The following is a 27,014-nucleotide window of genomic DNA, read 5'->3' as shown; positions in this document are numbered from 1 at the left end:
AATTTGCTAAGAGTTTTTATCATGAATGGATATTGAATTTTGTCAAATGCTTTTTCTGCATCTGCTAAAATGATCATGTGATTCTTTCCTTTACTGCTATTAATATGATGTATCACATTGATTAATTTACATACATTATACCATCCTTGCATCCAGGGTTAAATCCCAGTTGATCATGGTGAATGATTCTTTCAATATATTGCTAAATTCAGTTTGCTAGTATTTTATTGAGAATTTTTGCCTCTATTTTCACCAGGAATTTTGGCCTATAGTTTTCTTTTTTTATTAGTGCTCTATCCTGGTTTGGGTTTCAGGATAATGCTGGTCTCATAAAATGAGTTTGGTAGTGTGCCCTCCTCTTCAATTTGTTGGAAGAGTTTGAGAAGGATTGGTATTAATTTTTTCTTTAAATATTTGATAAAATTCACCAGTGAGGCCATCTTGTCCTGGGCTTGGGAGATGTTTTATTACTGATTCAATCTCTTACTAGAATTGGCCTATTCAGATTTTCTATTTCTTTCTGATTCAATCTTGATAAATCATATGTTCCTTACAATTTTCCAGTTCTCTTGTAGTTATCCCAAAGTTTTACACTTTTTCTTCTCCCTCTAACATTTTAAATTATTGATGTTACAATTTGCAATCTTTTTTATATTGTGTGCCTAATGACAGAATATTGTAGTTATGGTTATTTTTACTGTGTTTTTGTTTTTAACTTTTAAACTAGAGTTGTAAGTGAATTATACATCACTATTACCATCTTGCCAAATCAATGACTATTTACCATTACTAGTGAGATTGATGCTACCTTTTCAGATTTTTATGATGTTAATTAGCATTCTTTTACTTCCACTCAAAGAACTCCCTTTAGCATTTCTTGTAAGGCATGACTATGAACTCCATAGTCAGCTTTTGTTTGAAAAAGTCTTTATCTCTCCTTCATTTCTGAAGGACAACTTTGCCAGGTATAATATTCTTGGTTTACAGTTTTATTCTTTTAATATTTTTAATATGTCATCCCATTCACTCCTGGTCTGAAATGTTTCTGTTGAGAAATCCACTGATAGTCTTAGGGGGGTTCCCTTCTATGTAACTTCTCTTTTTCTCCTGTTGCTTTAAATGTTTGTTTTTGTCTTTGACTCTTGACAATTTAATTATACTGTGTCTTGGTGTGGCCCTATTGGGGTTCAACCTATTTGGAGTCCTTTGAGCCTCATATATTTGGATATCTGTTTCTCTTTCCAGGTTCAGGAGTTTTTAAGCCATTATTACTTTAAATATACTTTCTGTCTCCTTCTCTTTCTCTTCTCCTTCTGTTAGTCCCATATTGCTGAATTCCTATTTTGTGAATATTGGTTTTTTATGGTATCTGTAAGTTTAATAGGTATTCTTCATCTTTTTTTATTTTTTTTCTTTTTGTTTCTCTAACTGGATAATTTCTAATGTCCTATCCTCCAGGTCATTGACTCTTTTTTCTGCATGGTCGAGTCTGCTTTTGAAACTCAAATTCTTCAGTGCAGTTATTGTATTTTTTTTACCTTTAGGATTGTACATTTTTTGATAGTTTCTATTGATTTGTCGTTCTTCTCATTTAGTTCATGCAACTAATTTCATTTAGTTGTCCATGTGTCTTTATAGTTCATTAAACTTCTTTAAGTGATTTATTCTGAATTCTTTGTCAGATAGTTCATAGACCTCCATTTCTTTAAATCAGTTATTTGAGCATTATTAGTTTCCTTTGGTGGTGTCATATTTACCTGGGTTTTCATGATTCTTGATTTCTTACACTGGTATCTGTACATTTGAGTAATTGGATTCCTGTTCGAAGCTTGAGAGTTTTGCTTTGGCAGAGACTGATTTTTACCAGTCAACTCAGTTTGGGTTTCTGGGTGTGCTGCTGGTAATATCCTTAGGCAATGAAGTCTGCTATTATGGTCTATTTTGGGGAGAGGCAACAGCTCAAGCTCTGCAGTTGGATTGGGGGGAGGTGCTACTGGCTAAGAATAGTTACATGAGACTGCTGGCTTGGTGCCCTACCCAAGTGAAGCCGTGGGATGGGCTCTGCAATTATCTGGATTCTCTGGTAAGGCTTACTAGATGGTCAGGTCTGGGTACCATATTCAGTTATAGATGGGGCTATGAATTAGCTTCCTACCCTGGCATGACAGTAGGACAGGACCCAGGGCTTATATGGCTCTTTGTTTGGAGATCTGAATCAGGCCAGAGTGTACACTGAATTTCCTGGTCAGGTGAGACCACTGGTTTTGCTCTACAGACAGGGAAAGCCATGAGCTATGCTCTCTGTTCCAGTGCCACCATAAGCAGGGCTTGTTGGGTGGGCTATGCAGTTTCCTGTGTGCTTTGGTTAGGTCCCCTGGACAGGTAGGCTAGAGGCTGTATTCAGTAATGAGTAGGGCTACAAATTATTTTACCTGCCTGGGCACAGTGGGAAAAGCAGCTGTAAGACCAGTAAAGCTCTGTGTTGTCTTAACTCAAGTGAACCTGTACTCCAAGTACTTTGGCTGAACAGGTCCATTAGCTTTGCTCTGCCAACTATCAGTTCTACCTGCTTTTGTCTTGTCTTAAGCACCACTGTGTTGCATTTTCCAAGTGTTCTCACCAGCTCTTTAGGTTCTACAGCTAGTGGATGGATCATCTCAGCTCCCTTGCCTGGGTGGGAAAGGGAGGAACTACTCTAGGCAATTCTCAATTTACCCAACATTTGGGAAGGGCCAGAAGCCACCCTCAGCATGATGGATTAATCCCTCTGGCTATTTTGAGGGTGATCAGCTATGCTTGTGCATCTCAACTTGAGCATTGTTGGGCTGCACAGCTTGCAGGTGTTCTTGCCAGCCCCTCTGGTCAGATGTGATAGTTCCCGATCACTCTCCACAGATCGTGGGACTGTGACTCAGCCTCTCTCTGGATATATGCAAACCATGCTCTAGGGCTGGGAGAATTCCTCATATGGGGTCTAAATCAAGTATATCTGTACCCCACTGACTTCCCTGGTCAGAATACACCACTGACTTGGTTTCACAGATGAGCAAAGTTGCTGGTTGTGATTATTACTTGAGCATTACATGTATGAATTTGGTCTGCCAAGATTTGCATGCTAATTGTTGCAAGCCCCTCCCTCCCTTCTCTGTCACAATCAGATTCCCGGGGGTTGAGCCCTGAAGATTCCACTGCAATCCCTGTGGGGCAAGAGCAGAGTAGTACTCCCACAAAGTGATCCACAATGCTAGGGAAATGGCTGGTTGTCCTCCTAGAGTTCTCTTTTCCCACTGGAGCTGGAGGAGCTGGAGTTGCAGGAAAGACCTCTCTGCATAGTGCTGTGCTGGCCTCGGGGAGGGGCAATGCAACCAGTGTGTAACTGCTTTTCTTACTCTTCCAATGCAATCTGTCGTGATCTCTGTGGTTGGGGATTGCTTCAGCCTCATCCCCATGCTCTACGATTCTCTCAGTGGTGTTATGTTCTTGAATAGTTGCTAGTTGTTCTTGGGAGGGGGAAGGAAGTCAAGATGCTAATCCATGTCAGGTTCCTGGTGACATCACCCCCCTAAAGTTTTTATAGCTATATAACACAATCTCAATTCTGGGGGAGGGGGAGAAAACAGATTTAAAATATTTTGTATTCTACTCTTCTGTAAACTGCTTGAAAGTAGGGCAAGTCTCATTCATAGTTCTTGACATAGTGTCCTATACTTAGTAGGTACTAAATAAATGCTAGATGAAGGAATGAAATAATTAATTGATGAAATGTGGAATGTTCTGGCCTGACTGAATGTAATTAGCCATAGGGCATGAGAAAGAACAATCTCTCTGAACCAGTCTACAAGAACAATTTAGGACTCTGCCTTGAAGATTCAAGATCTGCCTTTCTAATAGAAGGAACATAAAAGAGATTAACCTTTCTGCTATGTGACTACAGACCAATTGGTACAGCTTGCCTTATATCACTGCCATAGAAGAACAGAGATAATAAAAAACCCTCACCAAGTTATGTGTGTATTTTAGAGGACTGATTAAATTAAGACCCCATTAAATAATCTTTTACCACTACCAGAGTTTCTGTATTATGCTATCAATCCAAAGAGAACCCATAGAAACTGCAAATTATAGGGAGAACTCTCTTTGAACCTATAGTAACTTTAAAAGGGGGGTGGAGAAAAGTAACCTTTGAAAAGTGGCTTTCTGACAATTTTGTGTGGGAGAAAAAAATTACAAAAATGCAAAAATATGGCTATCTTCCATATTTTCTGTAGCTTAAGAATAAAACTTTATACCCCTCATTTAAGAATGTTAATTCCTGCCTTTAGCTACTGAAGGAACCATTTTTCTATTTTGAAACTTTGAAGAATTAAAAGGTCATTAAATTTGGGGGCAATAGAAAATCCTAAGAAATAATTTAATTTTAAGAACTAAGGATTCAATTATGATGAATAGCCTATATATATATATATATATATATATATATATATATATATATTTGCTGTAACAATTTAAAGAATAATTCTACACTAGTCAATCGCTCACAATTACATCAGTTCAACCAGGAATTATTCTCTTTTCCTTTCCAAGTTGTGATTGTCTCACAGTTACCAACACATAGATGAAGTTAATATCCTAGTCCTGTTGATGTCATTCTGGGTTTTCTTGTCAACTGTCATGAAAAATTTTGTCATTAGGCAAGTTGGTAGATGCCTACTGCCAAGTCCTCTTGCCTCATTAGACCAATTTCATAAGCCTTTCTGACTCTATTTGGTAGGAATGGAATCCAGACATCCATGTCTGAAATTAAATTCTCCCAGCAGCTACACCTCAAACATCTCTTTGCTTTCCTTTTTTTTTTCTTGGCTATGGTATGAGACAAGTTGGATAGGATGGAAATGGACTGCTCAGCTTTTAAACTTGCCATTCTCCATGGAGCATGCATATGGTCTACTCAATTTGAACAATTCCTGGGAGCAGGATTCAGTCCCTGATCCTGCCTAAGCTCACTGCCAATAGTGCTACAAGGGGGAAAATGGCCTTCTTTTTTTTTTTTTTTTTTTTTTTTTTTGCTAATACATCTGTGATATATATACACTGTATCTAGATCCACTTACAAGTAGTTGCTCTGTCAGTTCTTTGACTGCCCTTGCAAATCAATCAAAGGATCTACCATATCTCTGTAACAAAATAAATGATTTCTTAGGGCTGACCGACATTTCCTTGATACAATATCCTTTACAAGCATGCATTTTGTGAATCAAAAGTATGGTAAATATGACATACACTGAGTGTGCTTTTTTCCCATGACCAAATAAGAAAAGATTATTTATTCATTTATTTGTTTGCATATTTATGCTTACAGTTTTGTTTGGGGACTTGTCAAGTAAGAGATTAGAAGGCAATTTTCACACAAAAGCCCCAAAGAAACATGATGTTATTCTGTGGAAGTTATTTGATTGTTCTTCATAGTCTTTTCCTTTCAATTGGCATTTAGAGAACCAGCCACACAAGCTGCTCCGTACCTTCCCGCATGATACCATTTCTTCCTGTTCTCCTTATCTGTACCTGCGAGGATGCACAGCTTTCTCTTTTTTCTTTCTTGTGGGTTTGTGCAGTTTCTTGATGTTTGTGACAGGCCACGATAGGGGAAGCTTTTATCACCGTGGGGTTTGGAGGCCTCAGTAAATTGAAAATTGCAAATGAAATCCACTGGGCTTGAATTCATCAGCTATTATGTCAGATGACCTTTGGCAGCTGCTGATAAAAATGAGAGAATGTTAGCTCTGATCCAATTTTCAGCACTAACCATTCCTTTTCAAATCCATTCACAGTCAGGCAGCAGACACATGGGAAGTGAAAATGATAGGGTTTCAAGAGAACGGCATTGTGTTGCAGATTAAGATTTTCTCCCCCTATTTCTAGAGGTCGGCCCCCAGGCCCCTGTCTGGTATCTACCTATTGTCCAATCAGTTTCAATATCTGCTTCAGAGGACATGTTAGCCATCCTTACAGATAAGTGCTTACAGGAGAGAATGTTGGACTTAATAGTTTTGCTTAGGAGGCATCAAGGGTCGCAGTGTAGCAATATTGACTGGCACATGTTAGTTTAATCTGACATTCTAAGGAATGTGACACTAGATTCTTTTAGAGTTGTTGATCTCTAGGTAATTTTTGTTACCAGCTCTGGTTTTATAAAATTTATTTTTGCACAACTATTTATATTCATGAGTCCAGAGATATTCTAAAATGTCTGTCATAGCCAAGCAAAGGAAGCCTAAGCTTGTCTAAATAAGGTACGGAAGCCAAAATTATAAAACTGGGAACCAAATGACTTGTGTGTATTCTGTTCTTGCAATCCAGTTAAACATAAATGCTATCAATAATATTTTAAGAACCAGATTATCCTGAAATAAATGAGTTTCTTCCAGCGGTAGGTTCCTCAATAAAAGTAATAGATTTTTTTATCGTGCAGGAGGTAAAAATTAGACTTGTTATTTTCCACTGAGGTAGCATGAAACAGCAAAATAACACTATGGATGGTTGAGTCATCAGTATGATTTCCCCACCTATGAAACATAGAGGCCTTCTGAAAATAAAGAAAACTGAGATTAACCATTTTTCCCTTATTTGACTGTCCCAAAAAGACAAATAATTTCTCCTTCAGTCTTTTGAATTCACTGAGGGAATAGTCCAACCAAATGTGAAGGCAAAAAGCATCAGATGATTGAAACCCATGTATAATTTTTTAAGCACTTAAAAAAAACTAATTAACTGAAAAATATTAAACCTGTATTTATATAGGTTTTCTTGATATGCAGATTCTTACTTTCATGTTTTCCCTTGACACTCTAATGGTTGACATTATATGAAAATAGGTGATTATATGTTAACAGTGTTGCAAGATGGCTTAGATGGCTCTTCTAAATGCCAGTCTTTGGAGGAAGAATATGGCTGTATGAGCTTCCTCATAAGAAAAACAAGTAAGTGCATATGTATCTATAGGATGTATATTACCCATATAATATATCTCACTTTTGAAAAGTAATTATTTAAAGTTAATATCTTGCTGGGTTTTCCCCCCACCTTTTCCTGGTACTGTTAAGCCCTTTTAAGAGAAGACACTTATTTGCTGTTTAATGAGCATGTGTAAATAAAATGTGACACCAGTGATGGTGTCCAAAAACAAATATGCACATTAAAAGTCAATTATTATTGAATAATATTTTAAAGGACTCAAAGTCAAGTTGTAAGCAATGATTGAATCTAAAATTAAGTGGGACCACCCAACCAAAAGATACGAATTCAGTATATTTGTGGCTGCCTTTGATTTTCTCAGATAATTGATTTTCTAAACTTTTTTTCCAAACCAATGAAGGCACACATTTTGGACTCTCATGGATAAAGAATAAAGCCATGATACATGGTTTTCTGGTCCTACACACCATCCATTTGGACCCCAGGAAAGTGATGACATGACTGGTTTTATAAAAACAGCACTACAACCTTGTGTGGTTTAGCCAAACCACACTTCAGACACAGCAGACAACAGCTCTTATCAAAAGGCTAAAGTCTGCGGCTTTACAAGTTTATCAATGACTGCAGTCACACATCGCCCATTTCATCCATATTCATGTGGCAGAATTTGTTTCTCTGAGTTATAGCTTCCTCATACCTCTACCTGCCTTTAGGTTTGCAATGGATACTGTCACTACTTCCCAAAAGAAGAAGCAATGATTTAACAATGAGCATGTTCTTAGGGGACTGCAACTATGACAGGCCCAAGCCATTCAGCTTGGACCCAGTGAGCTAACAGGAATCTGCCAGAAAAAACAGCAGCACCCACACTTGGCTGGGTCCTAGGACCTGGCTTTCAGCCACTATGATCTGCATGCTCAGATAGATGGAGCAATTAGATAGGCCTGTTAAGTCTTATGTCTTCATTATTGATTTATAGTATGAACTCAGCATGATTATTGAACCAGAGCAGCCAGTGAAACAAATGAGTCATTGATCTTTACATAGGCTTATATTTCCAATTTATATTTGGGGAGGAAAAACATGGATATACCATTATTTCTGGTATTTTGTTCAAAGGCTTGAACAGAGATTTGGGTAATTCATTGTTCCCACCTTCTGACCTTTCATTGTCATTGCTTCTATAGAAACACTATCCAATAGAACTTTCTGTTATGATGGAAATGTTCTACTCTATCCTGTCCGATACAGTGGCCACTAGTTGCCTGTGGCTATTAAGTATTTGAAATGTGACTAGTGTGACTGAGGAGCTGTATTTTTATTTTTATTTTTATTTTCATTGAAATTTAAATAACCACACATGGGTAGTGGCTACCGTATTGGACAATGCAGCAGCTTTATAGCATACCAAGCTTTTCTCCTCTCTCTATGAATAGCACTTGTTGAAATTTTACCTCTTTTTAAAGACCCTGCTTAAATACTACCCCTTTTATAAAGCCGTTATTGATTCTCCCACCTCAATATTCCCCCCATGTGTCTCTTAATACATATAATTTTATACTTCTGATTGATTTCTGCCTTGTATTGTAATTATCTGCTCTACCCTACTACAGACTGCTTGAGGATAAGGATTATGTCCACCCAATGATAGGTTGTCTACCACAAATATTTGAGGAATTAAACTGAGTTGTAGATTTTATTGGGGGAGGAGTTATAATTTTTTAATACATGCTAATTAGAGAGGTGCTGACACTTTTTATGCCCTCTTTTAAGAATGAATGTAGGAAAATCTGTATTATTTCCCTCTCTTGATTAATCTATTAGCACTGAGGTAGAAATACTAAAGAAAACTGTTATATTTTCTCCTCATCTTCATAGACAACAGCACAATGCTATGCATATAGGAAGAAGTCAGTAAATACTTCTTGAATCAGTGTACAAATGACTGAGAATTATTATCCAATTTTCAAATAACTTTGAAGTCCCTGAATCAAGGAAATATGCTTATATTGGCTTCTAATGTTACAAAAATTCCTTATAGAATATTCACATAAATTTTTACTCAAAAATAAACTCTAAAAACTGTTCTATGCCTTGGTTAGGATAGTAGTTATACAACCGTATGTGCTTGTCAAAACCCAGAACTGTACACTTTAAGAGGATGAATTTTGCTGCATATAAATTATTTATGATGAATAAAAATACTGTGTACTTTAGTAATGCTTATAATTTTAAGTAGCTACTTAGCACTGGAGTACTAAATCAATGATATTTATTTAATACATATTACTAATTTTATTCAATTGTGTGTTTCTGTGGTGCTAGATTACACCTAGTTGACTTCTGAGGAATAGTGAGGTGATCTAAGACAAGTGTTCTATGATTAAAAAAGCACTAGATGTGGATGGAGTTACACCTTATTTTAAAAATCAAATTCTTCCACTTACTAATTTGAAATACTAGTAATAATTACCACATTATGTTTTATATCAGCTTATACTTGCTGAATACATACTGGATACGCTCTGTTCTCGGGACTCTATTAAAGTTAAGTCAATCCTCTGACAAGCCTATAAAGTTGGTATTATCCCCACTTTAAAGATGAGGAAACAGAAAGATTCAGTAACTTGCCCGAAGTCACACAGCATTTAAGTGGCACCTGGCCATCATACATTCTCCATATTTTTTGGTGTATCTGACGATTAGCATAGTAGAGTCAGGAGACAGGTTTAAGCATTACACATGGGCTCTTACCAATATTATCATATTTGAACATGTATTCTCTTCAATAAAAGGAAGATAATATTATTTTCTTCCAGTCTCACAAGGAAGGCTGCTCTGATGGTCAAATGAGACATTAATATGGAGATGCGATTACCCATTTTAGGAATTGTGCCTAGTACTTATGCTTGGTGTTTTAAGTTAAGGTTGGGGTGCCTTTTTGTGTATTGGGAAACACATTGATCTCAAGTATGCTTCATTTGCTGACGAGAGATCCTCCTCACTCCCATTTTCATAATTAGTCATGACTGTACTTGAGGAAATCAGGGAAAGGGAACAATAAAGATTTTAGCCTCCCGTCACCTAAGTATATAAGAAAGACCTTTGGGTCATTTTTCCTTTTTGAAAAATCTGGGAAAGAAAAAAAAGTAGAAGAGATGAGAAGGGAAGGAACTGGAGGTTGAAGGAAAAAGTGGGAGAATCTCCCAGAGCTCACCAAAAAAACACAATTCAACCAAGAAGAACCATTCTAGCACTTTCCTTTACCCTTTGACTCCTTCCATTCACTCAGCTGGGTACTATCAGAGTTGCAAAACATTAGCCAATGGATGGATTTCTAATGTAAAACTTTTAAGAAGAGTAATAAAATATTTCAATATCAGAGCACTTAGAAATTCTCATTTCCAGAATATACATGGAGTATGTGGGGGTGAGGGGTTTGAATGAAGTTAAATTGTTCTACCTAGTATTATTTTAGACATTTTATATCTATTCAGTGTCTGTGAACAAATTACTTTAACAGGATGCATGTCCATGCACTTAAATTCGTTAGTTTATAAATACCCAAAGTTATGTCCAAGCAGATTTATGAGTAATGATCAAACTGTACTAATTAGTACCGTCTGCCAATGTATTGTACTCATTTCCGTTTCATAAAAGCAGTCATTCAGATGAATAAGAGCCAGTGGTTTTAAGGAGTTCAGGATAGGTGGAGATCTTAAAGAAATTTAGCTAATTATAGTAAAATCTAAAATACTGTGCTTCTTCACACTTCTTGTAAACACAGTCTTCTGAGGATATTCAGAGTTTACTTTTTTTAAAGTGGGGTAAGGAGAAAAGTTTTCAGAGTCAGAATAAAATTGTTTTAGTTCTTTTGGTCAGTTAATATTAAGTATGATTCAAGTCTAAAGTTGACATTGGCCATTCATTTTCATTGTGAAGAAGAAGAAGAAGAAGAAGAAAAGAAGAAGGAGAAGAATAGCTTCCATTCCTTAAGTGTTTTTTCCCCATACAAATGTAATACAGGGTAAATCCCTCTAACTACTACAATCAGTAAACCCCTAAACCCCCACAGCGGCTTAATAAAAAAAAAATCTAATAGATAGCAGTGGAATCTTATATGGGTCATATGGCTCTTCCTTGTGGCTTTTCTCTAAGTGATGATTCAAGAAGACACCTTCTTTCCAACCTGCAACTTTGTCACCTCAAAGTCTCTTCTATATTTTGGATGGAATAGAGAGGACTTTTACCTGCCCCAACCTACAAGTGACATATCACTTCTGTTACATTCCATTGGTGAAATGTAGTCTTGTGACCTCACCTAGATTCTAGAGGAACAGGGGAATGTAGTTTACCTCCATGGCAAGGAACCCATGGGTTCCTTGGGTAGTGAACCCATAATATTGCATCTGCCATAGCTAGACAGTGCTTTATATATATTGACTCATTTAATATGTACAAGAACACTAGAAAGTGGATGTTATTAACCTCACTTCATAGATGAGAAGCCAAAGATGCAAAAAGCTTAAACAAGTTGCCTAATTTTCACATAAATGGTGGAACCAAGATTCAAATACAATCTGTCTTAAAAAAAAACACTATTAACAAATTAACATGCAAAAATATATGGAAAAAGGTTATGAAAAAAAGAAATAGAGCTAGTAACTTGGTTATGAGAAATGCTCAGGCTACATAATAACTAAAGAAATGGGAATTTAAGGGGGAAAATGTTTTAATTTGTGAAGTTAACAATAGCAATAAAAAGTTTAATGCTATATCCAATGCTGACAAAGGCATGGTAGAAATAATTGAAAGGAAAGTCACCAAACTATTAATAGTAGTTGTTTTCTGTTGGTAGATTTATGGGTGATAGGTATCACTGATTTACCTTTAAAAATTATTGCATTTTATAAACATGTAAACACCTATCTACATGCATGTGGACACATGACATGTAACTGCTTTGTAGAAATCCCAACTGGGGCTATGGCAGGGCACGACTCTGTACATGTAAGTGAACATATTACTTTAAAGAAATATGGAGGCATGCATGGTCCTGAAAATTTCCACCATCTCAAAACAAACAAACAAAAAAAATGCACTGATTTATTTCTGTGGCTTTTGGGATCTATCCTCTTTTTATACTCACTCCTGGAACTTGTGTCTCTTAAATTCATTTCTGAAAAGAAATATTGATTTTGGCAGTAATAAAGCTGTCAGAACATTGGTGGAGAGATAGTATCACATAATTAAGAAAGAAACTATCATGTGTTATCCAATAGTAAGATTAGTCATATGGAAAGCAATGTAAAGACTGCACATGCAGAATAAAGCAGATTTAAGAAGACAAATTCTGACAAAATGGACAGAAGGCTATGGGGGTGGGAGTCGTACAGAGGATGGAGGGTTTCATAATGCTTATGTTTCTGGCCATTTGGAGAAATACATTTCAACTCAACAACCAATTCAGATATTACTCTTTTAGCTAAAAAGGAAGACGCTAACCCCTCTCTCTTCCATCATGATAGCATGTCATAGAGCACAGAGTCACTACACAGTTTTAATAAGACAAGTCACTTATATTTTTTTGTGTTAGAAAGAGCAAACTTTCATGAAGATCATTTGGTGAATTTATGCTCCTTTAAGTGAATTTTGAGAGATTTCATTAGCACAGTCCAAAAATAATCTGTAAACAGTAAAGGGGTCCTGAAATATAGTGGCCAAAGCCAATATAGACTAGCATAGGACCAAAATAATATAGGGAAAGTAAAACAAAATCAAAGAAGATAGAAAATAGATCTCTGTAACCTGGGAAAAAGAAAAATTTCATTTGAATAGTATTTCTCTGACTGAGGCACACGTAAGGTTTTAACTTTAAGGCCCATTCACCAAATCTAGTTTGCCTTGCTAACTTCATATGATTTCTCAAAAGTAAGATTCCAGGTTTACATTAGTCAAAGAAACAATTAGCAATGGTTATTTTTGTAACATGACCAGTTATTAGAGCAGCATTTTTATATTTTAATGCAACACTTCCCCACATACAATTTATAAAGTACTGATTCTGAGTAAGAGTAATAAGATATTATACAAGTAAAGATCCTGTGCTGGGTGAAACAAATGATAAAAAGATGTATTAATGACAAAATTTATTAGAGCCTTTATTAGAGCCTGCAGTGGGTGTAAGGAAGAAAGAAATATAATGTTCAGCATTTCACCAGTGAACCCTTGTTTGGCCATGAAACATGTTGAGGGGCCATTGTCTTTTGGGTCATGTTTTGGAGACAATGATTTGGCACCACTTCTCTTCACCACGAGAGACCTTTCTCTTTAGTTGTGAAAGGGAGAATAATGCAGTGGTTTGGAGAGTGGGTTTTGGACCAGACTGCTGGTATTTAAACTCTGGGATTTGCTGTGGACCCTTGGGCAAATTACTTGACCTCTCCTGGTTTCAATTTCTTTATCTCTAGGGTGGGCAAAATGGTAGTACCTAGTGAAGACAAAGTTATTGTGAGCATTACATAACTTGACACACTTGGAGTACCTAGGACACCTTCTAGCATATGATAAATTCTCAATATTAGCTCTTGACTGCTACAGCAAATAAGCACTTGCACCAAATATCCTTCTTTATGAGGACAGGTCCATATCTATTTGGGGGTATGCTATACAAGACACGTTCTTTATTTTTGTAGGTTTTTCCCAAAGACGTCAAATGATAAGCCCATTTTTAAAAAGTCTAAAATTTGTGATTAAAACCAGAGAGATTTCCTTTTTTCTAGCTTAAAAACATGACCATTTGAACTTTTGTTTTTCCTCTTTAGACCCTAATTCTCGTCATTTTTCAGTGGTATAATGACAAATGAGGTTGCTTCACCATCAGAGCTCTCAGAATGACCAGAACCTTCTACTGAGGAATAGGTCTTAAATTTCACATCCATGAATAGCCAGAACCCTAAGGTTTGTTTAGTGCTTCATAATGCTGACAATATGTTTTCACATGCGTAAGAATGTGGTTCTTCCTATACCATGTTCCTTTAGTCCAGGCTGCCTTCTTGCCTCCACCAGTAGGTTTAGCTTTATGTTCAACCCCAAGCAGGAAGCATGAATTATTTATTACTCATTTATTTAAATCTATCTCATTCCTTATGCAGGATTTCCAATAGATAACAAGAGATTGACTCACTATTCATGTCGGCTTTGATACTCATCACCCCACCTCCCCCAGCAGATGACCCACTGCTCTGGCACCCAGTAGCTGGATCTCACCTACTTGGTCCAGCTCCCTCCTACAGAGCCCACCCTGGCACCACCTACATCCTGTTTTGTGGCCCCAAAGTCCTTCATTTCAACTCCTAGGTCCCAGATAACCAGATCTACATCACAATCTGTTTTAAGGAATCCTTGATCAAACACTCTTTTATAGAGCCTCTTGAGGCAAAAATAAGGAAAACAATATACGATGATGGTTAGTATTTTCAAGGAGTCATAGTAATTTCCATATTCACATCCCTCAAAAAGAAAAATGTAACAATATTGAATTCATGGGAAGGACAATGCTTGCAACTTTTTTGTGGGAAGTATTTGTCCAAAAGTTTCCCCATTTTCTGTTTAATGTCACAACCAAAGAACTAAGTGTGATTTGTCCAATTAGTTCCTCCAATGAAACAATGGATGTCATTATTGTCAATCAAAAATTGCTAGAGTGCCTCCACATGTCTTTGAAGCAAATATCCAGTTTATTTGCAATTTAGAGAATATACATATACTTAGACTTAGGCAAAAGAAGAAAATAGGGACCTGAAACTGTTATCCAATGTCTGAATTGTATACACTAACGAGTTTTTTGACTGATTTATTCAGATTTTCCCATCTTAAGAATTCTAACACCCTTAAAACACAGATTAATTTTTCTGATACTTACCTGTTCCCTCAGCTCCCCTAGATAATACTGCCCAATTTTTTTCCCTTTTTTATTGTGGTAAGACCTATATAACATAAAATTTGCAATTTTAACTTTTCTTTAAATGTCAAGTTGTACAGTGTAGTCTTGGCTTCAAGAGATTTCCATGATACATCACTGAAATACAAAACCCAGTGCTAATCCCAACAAGTGCCCTCCTCAATGCCCATCACCCCTTTACCCCATCCCTGTCAACCCTCAGTTTGATCTCTGTATTTAAGAGTCTCTTGGGGCGCCTGGGTGGCTCAGTCGGTTAAGCAGCCGACTTCGGCTCGGGTCATGATCTCGTGGTCCGTGAGTTCGAGCCCCGTGTCAGGCTCTGTGCTGACAGCTTAGAGCCTGAAGCCTGTTTCAGATTCTGCGTCTCCCTCTCTCTCTGACCCTCCCCCATTCATGCTCTGTCTCTCTCTGTCTCAAAAATAAATAAACGTTAAAAAAAAAAAATTAAAAAAAAAAAAGAGTCTCTTCTAGTTTGAGGTGCCTGGCAGGCTTAGTTGGTTAAGCGTTCAACTTCAGCTCAGATCATGATCTCACAGTTCATGAGTTCAAACCCCATGTCAGGCTCTGTGCTGACAGCTCAGAGCCTGGAGCTTGCTTCAGATTCTGTGTCTCCCTCTCTCTCTGCCTCTCCCCCACTCATGCTCTATCTCTCTCTCTCTGTCTCTGAAAAATAAACATTAAAAAAAATTTTTTTTAAAGAGTCTCTTATGGTTTGCCTCTCTCTCTGATGGTATCTTATTTTTCCTTCCCTTCCTCTGTGGTCTTCTGTTAAGTTCCTCAAATTCCACATATGAGTGAAATCATATATCTGTCTTTCTCTGACTTATTTCACTTAGCATACTACCCTCCAGTTCCATCCACGTTGTTGCAAATGGCAAGATTTCATTCTTTTTCATCTCCAAGTAGTATTCCATTGTGTATATACACCACATCTTTTTTATCCATTCATCCCGTTGATGGACTATATAATTCATCAGCATTAATTACATTCACAATGTTGTGTAACCATCACTACTATCTATTTCCAAAACTTTTTCATTACCCTAAATAGAAACTCTACCTGTTAAGCATTAACTCCCTATTTTCTCCTCTTTCCCGCCTAGTCCTTGGTAACTTCTATTCTACTTCCTGTCTCTACAAATTTGCCTATTCTAGATATTTCATATAAGTGGAATCATACAATATTTATACTTTTGTGTCTAGTTTATTTCACCAATCATAATGTGTTCAAGGTTCATCCATGTTGTAGTATATATCAGAATTTTATTCCTCTTTATGACCAAATAATATTCCATTGAATGTATGTACCATATTTTGTTTATCCTTTCATCTGTTGATGGACACTTGGGTTGTTTCAACTATTTGGCTATTGTGAATAATGCTGCAGTGCATACAAGTATGTGAATCCTGTTTGGAGCTGAATTGCTGTATAATGTGCTTTATCTTTTTGAGGACCCTCTAAACTGGTTTCCATAGCCACTGTACCACTTTACATTCTTACCAGCAGCATATGAGAGTTCAAACTTATTTTGTGTGAGTCCTCCAACTTTGTTCTTATTTTTCCAGGTTGTTTTTGCTATTCTGGGTCCCTTGCAATTCTATATGAATTTGAGAATTGGCTTTCCCATTTCTGGGGGAAAAAAGGCTGTTAGAATTTCTATGCAAATTGCATTGAATCTATAAATAGTTTTGAATAGTATTGACATCTTAACAATTTTAAGGCTTTTTCTCCATGAATATGAGATGTCTTTCCATTTATTTACATCTTTAATTTCTTCCAGCAATGTTTGGTAGTTTTCAGTGTAGAAGTCTTTTACCTTCTTGGTTAAATTTATTGCTAGGTCTTTTATTCTTTTAGGTACTATTGTAAATGGAATTGCCTCCTTAATTTTCTTTTCAGATTGTTCATTTTTGCCATATATAAACACAACTAATTTTGTTGGTTGATCTTATATTCTACAACTTTGTCAAACTTGTTTATTAGCTGTAGTAGTTTTCTTTTATATTTTTTGGGATTTTCTATACGTAGGATCATGTCATCTGTCAATGGAGATAGTTTTATTTTATTTTCCCTCTTTGAGTTTCTTTTTTCTTGTATAATTTCTCTGGTTAGAATTTCCTAATACAGTGTTGAATAGCAGGGCATTCTTATCTTGTTCATATCTTTAGGGAGAAAAGTTTTAGTCTTTTACCACTGAATATATTGGCCATTGGTGCTTTCATTAATGCCCTTTGTCATGTTGAGGAAGTTCCCTTCACTGCCTAGTTTTTGAGTTGTTTTAATCCTGGAAGGATTTTGGATATTATAATGTCTTGAGTGGAGAAAAACTATTGTAAAACAACTCTTTGCCTCATGTCTGGGTCTCTTGAAGTAGTGAAACTTCTGCATCATTGTTTATCTAGCAGTACCAAAATTAGGCTGAGTAAAAGGAAGGAATCACTCTGATTCTGTCAAGTATCTGGTATAAAATCTTTGCTTCTAGCCTGAACAGTTCTGTTTTTTTTATGTCATGATTTATGCCACTTCTGCCTATGGATCTAGATGACACATTTGTGCTGGCCCTCCAATGGGAACTGAGTCTCTTGACTCACCAAAGATAGTCTCCAATCTCAGCTCTTCCTACTAGATCAACAGTTTCTACGTTAATGACGTGTTCCCTCTATCCCCAGGCTGTGGCCCTTGCTCAGTGTCTCATGATCTACCAAACCTTAAGCGAGCCTCTCAACATCTCTTGTCAAGCCTCCCATCCTCCTACCCAAGCTTTCTGGGTATTCCTGGGGAGTGGGTTGTTATGGTCACTTCTGACATTGAAAGCCTATCCCCATGGAGTTCTCGATGTCACGCATACATCACCACTTCCTAGTGTCTCTTCTGGGCTGATCCATGGGTAAACCTCAGCCCTCTTTGATTTTCACCAAAAAACCCACTCACATAAGGCATGTGTATGGAGCAAACTACACTGAAACTTTGGGGAGATGATTTGGGTTCATAACCCAGTAACATAACGAAGTAGAATATCAGATTTCACTATTCTTAAAAAATCTGCTCAGCCATTTGTACTGATTGGAGATCTTGTTTCCTATCATGTTGCATATCCCCCTCTTACTTTCACTCCACTGCTTGCTTTGTTATGCAGAGCAGTTCAGTTCTTTTTAGTCTATTTTAAACTAGGTTCTGGTGTCCCATTGCATATCAACAGACTCATTCTTCTACTGGGTCTCACCCTTCCTTCTTCCCTCCACTAAAAAGGGAAAAGAATAGCCTAAAGATGTTTTGCTCTCCTCATCTGAATTAAGCCACCTTTCTTCAAAAATGGAAAAGGCTACAGTCAGTTTGATTTTTAAATAACAGGGTTTCTCTCTCACACACATACACAGATGCATATATAATACACTTTAAATACTTAAATACTTTTATGTTAAAAGATAGGATATCATATATAGTACTCTAACACCATAATTCCCAAACTATGCACTACAGTATCTCAGAGTGCCCTAGTGAACTCACAGAGAATACTGTAGGATATTTTCTATTTGGGGGGGAAATACAGACACAGTGCAAACTACCAGCTCTAGGTGGTCCATAGCTTCAACATTAGATTGTTCTGCTTCCCATTTGGCGACCTCATATCTTTGCAAAGCAGAGTTTTCTGTGCTTGCTTTGATAAAAAGCAAGTACCATACTAAAATCAATGTGGAACAGGAAATAGGAAAGATGGGAACCAATCTGATTCCAAAGATTGAGGAGTTTTATAGCAGCCAACAGGTGCACATGTCCCATTAGGAAGTAATTGTGATTATTCAAGAATAAAATAAAAATAGGGGTGCCTGGATGGCTCAGTCAGTTGAGCACTGACTCTTAATATTGGCTCAGGTCATGATCTCACGGTCTTTCATATCAAGCCCTGTGTCAGGCTCCATGCTGGTCATGGAGCCTGATTAAGATTCTCTCTCTCTTTCTCCCTCTGCCCCTCTTCCCCCACTTGTGCTTTCCCTCTCTCTCTTAAAAAAAAATAAATAAAAATGTATAAAAGAATAAAATAAAAATATTTTTCTTTTAATTTATGTGTAGTATTTTTTGCAAAGGCTGCGAAGTTGTTAAAACATAAATATTTATTAAGTTCTTTGGAACCTTACTGCTTAATAAATGAAACTATTAAATATTTCCTTTGGCCTAGTGGCACTGTGAAAAAAATACCAATAAGGTTTAGTGAACTCTGCCCTACTCCTTTATGTGTATAGACATATATGTATATATATGTGTGTGTGTGTGTATATATATATATATGTATGTATATATGCACACACTTAAAAAGCCCATATTTAATATTATGAAAAGGTAACTAGAGTAAATAATACAAACATCCAAAGAAATTATTATTATAAAAAGCACTAATTACTTAGGACATGATTGTAATTATTATTACCTCCTTTTTAATGTAAATACCTGAAAAACTTTAAAAGATAGAAAAACTTTAAATCAGAAAGGTCTCAGGAAAAAGTCAAACACTGGTTAATTAAACTGTTCTAAAAAAAAAAAAAAAGACACTCCGGTTAGTTAAATATTTCTCATTCACTAACCTGAATATTAATGAAAAATCCCATTTCCAGTCTTTCTGAAAATTTACTCAGAGACATGTTGGCCATTCTTCTGTCTTGGTAGGTACAATTTGCTAAATATAGTTCAATCTTCTTTTGGTGATTAAGTAACTTAATAAGTTAAATCACTTGCTCAGGGTTACAAACATAGCCAGTGGCAAAACTGGCATCTGAAACTAGGCGCTCATGCTCCAAGCACTTGAGTGATCGATGGGGTTTGGTAAGTTTAGGAAATACTGTGTGTTATATTTCACCTTAGAGACTCAATGACTGACTGAGAAATTGTGCAAGAAAGAAGTTTTTCAATTTAGTTTAGCTCTGTATTTCCAAATTCATTGACCCCAACATCCTTTTTTACCTAACAGTTTTGCTGTACCATTTAAGGGTGTAATCTCCAGAGTCAGACTGTGGGATTCAAATTCCAGTTCAACTGCTTAGCCACGTCATGCCACCTCTCAAATCCTCACTTCCCTCATCCATAAAATGGAAATAATGCTAATACCACTCATGAGCATTCGATGAGAAAATTCATGTAAAGCACATACTAGGTGCTTAACAAATGTACTAAAATTGTTAGCATTCCTCAAAATTAGTGTTTATAGAACATAATTGAACATGCCGTCGTAAACATTCAGACAAATGCATAAAAATGCATATGCGAATAATTGCTGTAGGTCTATAACTTGCCGCTGAGAATACAAAATGTATCGTAAGACTTTCAGGTAGCTGGTGTACGTGAGGAAGACGATTTGCAGTCCTGGCAGAGTTTGGAGTTTTCATTCAGGGATGAAAGGCCAGGCAGTGTTGTAGCCATTACTGGGATCTGCTGATGTCTCTCTAGATGTTTGTAGGCACACAGATGGTCTACGGAAGGATAAAGAGAAAGCTGGTACACAAAGGCAGATAAAGAAAAGGCAGAGAGAAAAGGGAGCACTGACTATTGCTGCTACTCTTACCAGTTGGTGGAAAAAGAATATCTGTCTTTCCATTAATTTCACCTCTTTCCTCAACTTACAAAGAGGACAGATGCTTTTTGCAGTGATTACCGTTCCCAAAGAAAAAAAAGTCATGTTCTTTCTTTGAAACAAAAAGTAAAGAATTATGTAGGGAGAAAAATAGCAATTGGTTTTCTTCTAAAATCTATGGCTAGGTGAAATCATAAAAGAAGATGATATGAAGTAAATGCAGCAGACTTCGTTTAGGTTGGTGAATTAGTAAATCCTAAGGAAATATCAGACAACTAATATTGCCATTTTCCATATGTTTATATAGCTATTACTTTGCTACACAACCACATATCTTATATATTATTGAAGAACTTTCTCTAAACATCACTTTGATGCAGTCAAAAATAATTTCATCACATTTACACAATAGAAAAATGGAAGATTTTATTAATATTAATGTACTGTTGGGAAACAAATAGTTATACTTGACTCTAATGACTGTATAGATTTGTTTTTGTCAAAAGGGGAATGGAATATTATGTTTTCTACAGTGTACATTGGCCACATGCTTTTTTATGATTAAGCTGTCTCTTCCATGCATCAGTCACACAATTTATACCTGTATAGTTTTGTATGGCTCATCAAGAAATCTTTATGCAACACAGCATTACATAAGTAGGCTGCCTGATATATTATTCCTTGTTGTAAAAATGTTTATCTTTCCTGAATGCGATGATGAGCATTTGATTCATTTGTTCATGTCTCTCTGCCGATGATTTATCAATGTCAATGATACTTAGAGGTCTGAGAGCAATTCATGTTGCTTCCAGTAAAGTTAGTATGGCAGCCCCATTGAAAGTATCCAGGGAAAACATTGCTTCTTATATGTTTAAGGTCACTTACTCTGTGACTAAAACTCTAACAAGCCAATCTCAAGAGCTTATTGTACTTTTGTGAACAAATTGGAGCAAGAATATGAGCACCCACAAAAAAATATTTCCCCAGTTCAAGTGTTACATTTGTGCGAAATTAGCTAGCAGAGGCAGGATAAGCCATGGAAGCCGACCTCTATGCTTATCCTTTCCTCTTGAAGCATGAAATAGAAGTTCAATGTTTTATTTTGACACTACAGAACTTTAAAAGTACCATTTGTTGTGCAAATTAAAATATGTGATTTGAACTATGACATGTTTCTGAATTCATCAAAATCATCAGAGATTATGCCTCTGATAAGTCTCCCCTTTGATCAGATGAATCTTAAAACTTTGCTCTTGTTAAGTAACTGCAGAAAAAAAAAAAGCCAGCTCTTTCAGCAGGTTGTCTGGCTGCCTGCCCCACTGATGGGAGGGAGGGGCTAAGCAGGCAGTGGGTAAATCTTCTCACGGAAGGGCTGGGAAGTATTAAATGGTGCTAGTGCTAAGTACAACCTCACATAAGCAGAAATTGGAATTTGATGACATTGCAAGGGGAGAAGACAGTGCTTGTACTGATTGTTTTTCCCCTGGGAAGTTGGTGTCACATGCAAACTATTGTGGAAGTGTATTGATACCTATTTGATTCTCACTGGGAAAAAATTATGCTTATTAAATTCTCCTGACCAGTAGATTTTTTAGTGTTCACTTTGCTAGAGCTGAAGAGATGTGAGCAATTGCTTTTACTCTCCCAAAAGATCAGTACATTTTGTGTCTTTTTCCTCTTTTCTTTGTTTCCTTCTTCCTTCATTCCTTCTTTCCTTCCTTTCTTTCTTTTTCTGCTGTGTGCTTCAAATTGCTTTTGCTTTAAAAATCCTCAAGGTATTTATTTCTGGGTTAGGGAAGGTTGGCTCCATGCAGAAATCAAAATACATCATTCTTAATTTCCAAAGCAATTGCATTTATCTGTAGGCAAATACATAGAAATCAGGTTTCTTTGACACTTAAAAGAAAATAAAGGGATAAAACATTCAAATAGCATAAAGGGCTCCTGTGGCACTGCGTTGTTACAGCATATTAATACAGAACTCTTCAGAGTCTTAATTTCCTTGAGCAGCCCCTGTGAAATTTCATGCCAGAGAATGGGAAAGAAGGTTGGCAGCCAGAGAAGTAGATGCCAAATGGCTCCTCACTGGCAGTGGCATCTGGATGGGAGGTTGGCCTGTCTCCGGGACTCTTGGCCAACAGCACTGTTGTCTATACAGACGGCTGTGTATCTGTTCAAGAGTCCAACAACTGTGTGTGTGTATTTTGGTAAGCTATTATTTCTGGGCCAAAGATTTCCATGGCATTTTTGCATCTGTTGGCACCAATTCTATATTCAGTGCCTCCCCCCTTCCCACCCGCTGCTACATTTTAGTTTTCTGATCAAAATCGTTGCACATAAGTGGAAATGCATTAAGAGGAGAAAAATACATTTCTGAAGATTTTTTCTGATCCCACCAAGCATATATAAGTATGGCAGTGGCATTATTCTGGATGGACTTTCTTCCTTCCTACCATCCATGAAAAATGTGAAAATTCCAATCTCAATGCAAAAATTTCCTTCATCCTTACAGGATTTAGATAGAACCTAATTATAGAACTATCAGAAATCACTTTAATCATCAGAAATAAATGGACCATTAGGAAATTTAAAGTCAAGTTACTCTTTCGGTGTTTCCAGAGAAACAAAACTATTTTATAATTTTATAAACTGCAGTTACTGCAATATGATGCCAACAGTTGCCACACATCCAGTCAACTAGTTTGTCAAAGTCCTGCTTTATTGTCAAGGCTACAGCCTCTCAAGCTTTTAAGATTTCTTTACCCCAAAGTAATTTGCTTTCAGGGTACTCCCACGTTAATGTAATTCAGCCAACATCTATCATATGGACTATTTATACAAAAGCTGTGGAATACAAAGTCAAATAAAATAACTGCCCCCAAAATTTTATACTTTTTTCCTTTTTGGATGAAGAAAATTGGGAACAGACTTTTAAACAAGTTACAAAAACACCAGGAAAAAGAAATTAAAGCTAAATAGAGGTCCAGACTACCATATGGCATATGCCAAGAGTGGGGCAATAAAGAAATAAACCCATTTTTATGCATATTTTACAGAAACATTCCAGTTGAGCTTAGTTTTTTTTAAAGCTGGAGGGGTTTGTGGAAATCATATAATCCAAAATTTTTCTATTTCTGATGAGGAGACTGGTGGCCAAAAAGAAGTAATTTGACCATGGTCACACAGTAATTAGTATGAGGAGACAGATCTTGTTCTATCAGTGCTACTCCTGGTAATTTTAGAGTTATGACATACTTAAAATGAAATTTGCAAGGAAATCCTTTAAAATGGCATGGCATAATATTGTAAGATAATCATAAACAGTGAACCAAGACTAGGGAATTGTTGTGTGATGAAAATGAGAGGTAGAATGAAGTTACTACCATTATAGGCAATTAATTCTCCTTGGCTAGAGTGGCAAGGGCAGGACTCCCAGAAAGATCACTCAAAACCAGCCTGTAGATGCTGCAGTTAATTGCACAAAGAACAGCTGCTACAACTTTTCTCTCTCTGGCCTGTAGGCATCTCTATGCAGAAAGCAGGAACAGTACAGAAGCTTATAGATGATCACAATGTTACCTCCATCCTCCAGGTGATCATAGAGTCATAAAAAATGACCCCCACTCAGATACAGCAGTTAAGTGTTACCATTACCAATCTGGAAAAGACTGAGGGCTCCATAGTCTGAGGTAGGGCGTTACAAGTGTATAAATAGTCATATTAAGTCAAAGTTATATAAAATATGGTGTTGTCTATTTTGGGCACTATATCGGGTCCCTTTCCAACTTGGTAGTGAGCAAAATAATCCCGTTGTCCAAGTTAAACTAGGTAATTAACATCTGTTAGATTGGAGCCATGTCAAACTTGATCATCAACACACAAAATCAATTAAAAGAGGCTGTAGGATGCCCAGACCGGAAGGACTTCTCCATAACCTAAAAGAATGAGCAGATCTGACAGAAGAATGTGTCAATTAGAAAAGAGTTTGGTCAACTACAAAAACAGAAAATAAACAAAGAGGTATATATAGGCAGTGTCCATCCCACAACTATCCTAGACAAAGGTGCCCTGGTCCAAGGACCCGCTACTGATCATACTTTTTTAGTTTCTGTATTTCCTGGTATTTTGGTGTCTGGGGCCTTGGGGACACTTCCCAGGGCTAGCTAATTCCTAGAGAGCAAACAACTCAAGGAGACTATACTTTCATATGCAAACCAACCTAATCAAAGCCCATACCCCTTAATCCCTCCTTTATCTAGCTTTTAGACTCTGGGCCACTATCCACCTGCCCTAATCACTCCAGGGCTCAGTACCAGACCCAAGAGATACCCCTAAACCCCAGAGCCTGCTGAAATTATTAAAACAAACCAACCCTAAACCTGCTTATCCTGCCTCTTCCATACCCTAAACAACCATAATAAAGGCCCTTGTTCATGTTTTTCCCTTGCTGCCTCTGCCTCCTGACCAACCCTAATCCCTCCCTGTGTGCTGCTCCCCCCTTGCATAGCATGCTATGCCTCCTATTTCTAGGGATCTTATTCCTTCATAACATCACTTCCGTATCTGTGTGTCTTGCCCTACCTGATTAAAACAAATCCCAGGTACATTTTAAAACCATTACTCTGAAAATAAATAAATAAATAAATAAATAAATAAATAAATAAATAAATAAAATAAAACCATTACTCTGGTGCCAGTAGCAGTGAGCTAGCAAATCTCTACTCGTCTGAAATCGTTGAATAATCTAAACACATAGCCATCTCCTTCTGTTTCCTGTCCCTTCTTTTACTTCTGTTCTAATTCAGCATCTCAGGTAGCATGTCTATAGGGACAGAAGATTCTGGATCAGTCCCTATCATATTTCTCCTTACAGACTAGTAAATTAGATTTCCAGGTTTCTGCATCAGTCTTGTGAACTAGGTTAATGAGTCCATCCCTGAAAGATCGGCTCTTGATCAGACTGACATCAGTCTTGTGAGCCTGTATAGTGAAGGTCATGTTCTATAGCCTTGCTTCTCAAGTATGGTTCTCAAACAATCAGCATCACCAGGTAGCCTATTAGAAATGCAGAATCACATCTCAGATGCTGTAGACTTACTGAATCAGATCTATATTTTAACAAGATCCTACATTTGTATGCAAATTAAAATTTGAGAAGCACTACTCTAGAGCAGGGACAAGCAAACTTTTTCTAGAAAGGACAAATAGCAAAAAAAAAAAAAAAAAAAAAAAAGAAAGGACAAATAGCAAATATTTTAGTTTTGCAAAATGTACAGTCTTTATTGCAAGTACTAAACTCTGCCATTTTCATAAGAAAGTAGCCATTGATATATGAAAATAAGTAAACATGGCTATGTTTCAAAAACTTTTATGTATGGACAATGAAATTTGAATTTCGTATAATTTTCATGTCACAAAATATTTTTTAAATGTTTTTGAATCACCTAAAAATGTAAAAAGCATTCCTAGCTTGCAAGGCCTTAGAAAAATAGGTGGCAGGCCAGATTTTCCCACTGGCCATTGTTTTCCTATCCTTGTTCTGGACTATGAAAAATTCAGTAGGATCAAGTTGTTCTTTGAAGTGAGGCATTCCCTGTTGACCCACCCCAAAGTCCCATGTGCCAAGTAAGACTTTATACTTTAATTTAGTAAAGACTTTCCTCTTTAAATTACCAGAGATGCATTATTTTTTTTGTTTTGAGCAAGCTTGATGAAATATAATTCACTCCTTTAATAATTAAAATTTTTAATTAAGACTTTATAGAAACATAGGAATTCTAGAACATGGATGTAGAAGTTCACAGAATGAGCTACCTCCCTAATGGAACTGTTTAATAATCTGGAATATCAGTGTTTTAGTCAAACAGGCCATTTCCAATTTATTTTATGTGGTTGCCTGGGTGATCTGACCATGAGAAGCAACGAGGAAGTGATAAACCAATGAACCGTCCTACAACCATGCACTCATATGCAACAAGAATGGTCCAAAGCTTACATAACAAAGTACAGACAGAAGCACACAGAGTGCCTATTAGCTGATTTTTAATCCATGTTTATATGTGCCAAATGGCAGGAATATTCTGGTCTCTTGATTTTCTGTCACCATTTATGTAGCAGGATATCTGTTTGGAAGCAGGTCACAATCACCAGTCAGCCCTGCCACCATCTAGTTCATCAGTCAGCCACAGAAATGGTCTGGCCACCTTCAATGGTTTTTTTTTGTTTTTGTTTTTGTTTTTTGTTTTTTTGTTTTTTTTCCCAATGAGATAAGGCAATTGACCCTGCAATTCTAATAAGTGATATGAAGTGAGTTGGTGAATTCAGAATATCATTCTTACCATTTGAATTTTTAGATCTTTTTCTCTCTGATTGGATTACCTTTTAAAAAATATTTCCAACATGATTCTTTAAGTAGTAACTTCAGATAACACTAAAGGTCGCACGTGTGATACACTTCAATTTCTAGACATCCACTTCACAATATTAGTTCTTTTAGTCTGAAAGAATTTTTACTT

At 36.7% G+C, this 27,014-nt stretch overlaps 2 long non-coding RNA genes across 9 annotated transcripts in view; one reads left to right on the top strand and one right to left on the bottom strand.

Annotated features, from left to right (window-relative positions):
• The window catches only part of LOC144617434 (uncharacterized), a 728,263-nt gene that overhangs the window by 538,353 nt on the left and 162,896 nt on the right, over nucleotides 1-27,014 (top strand). The gene's annotated exons all lie outside the window — the stretch shown is intronic.
• Nucleotides 5,315-27,014, bottom strand: part of LOC132683420 (uncharacterized) — a 35,862-nt gene continuing 14,162 nt past the window's right edge. For 2 of the 3 annotated variants that reach the window (XR_009612217.2, XR_009612219.2), the window contains exon 3: nucleotides 5,315-5,751. This is a non-coding gene — a long non-coding RNA (uncharacterized LOC132683420). Of the gene's footprint in view, nucleotides 5,755-27,014 lie in introns of all 3 variants that reach the window. The other variant, XR_009612218.2, reaches the window with a different exon arrangement.

Source organism: Panthera onca, chromosome C2 (assembly GCF_046562875.1).
Source record: "Panthera onca isolate mPanOnc1 chromosome C2, mPanOnc1 haplotype 2, whole genome shotgun sequence".
Taxonomy (NCBI): domain Eukaryota; kingdom Metazoa; phylum Chordata; class Mammalia; order Carnivora; family Felidae; genus Panthera; species Panthera onca.
The sequence above is the reverse complement of the archived record's forward strand: the minus strand, read 5'-3'. Positions and strand labels throughout refer to the sequence as shown.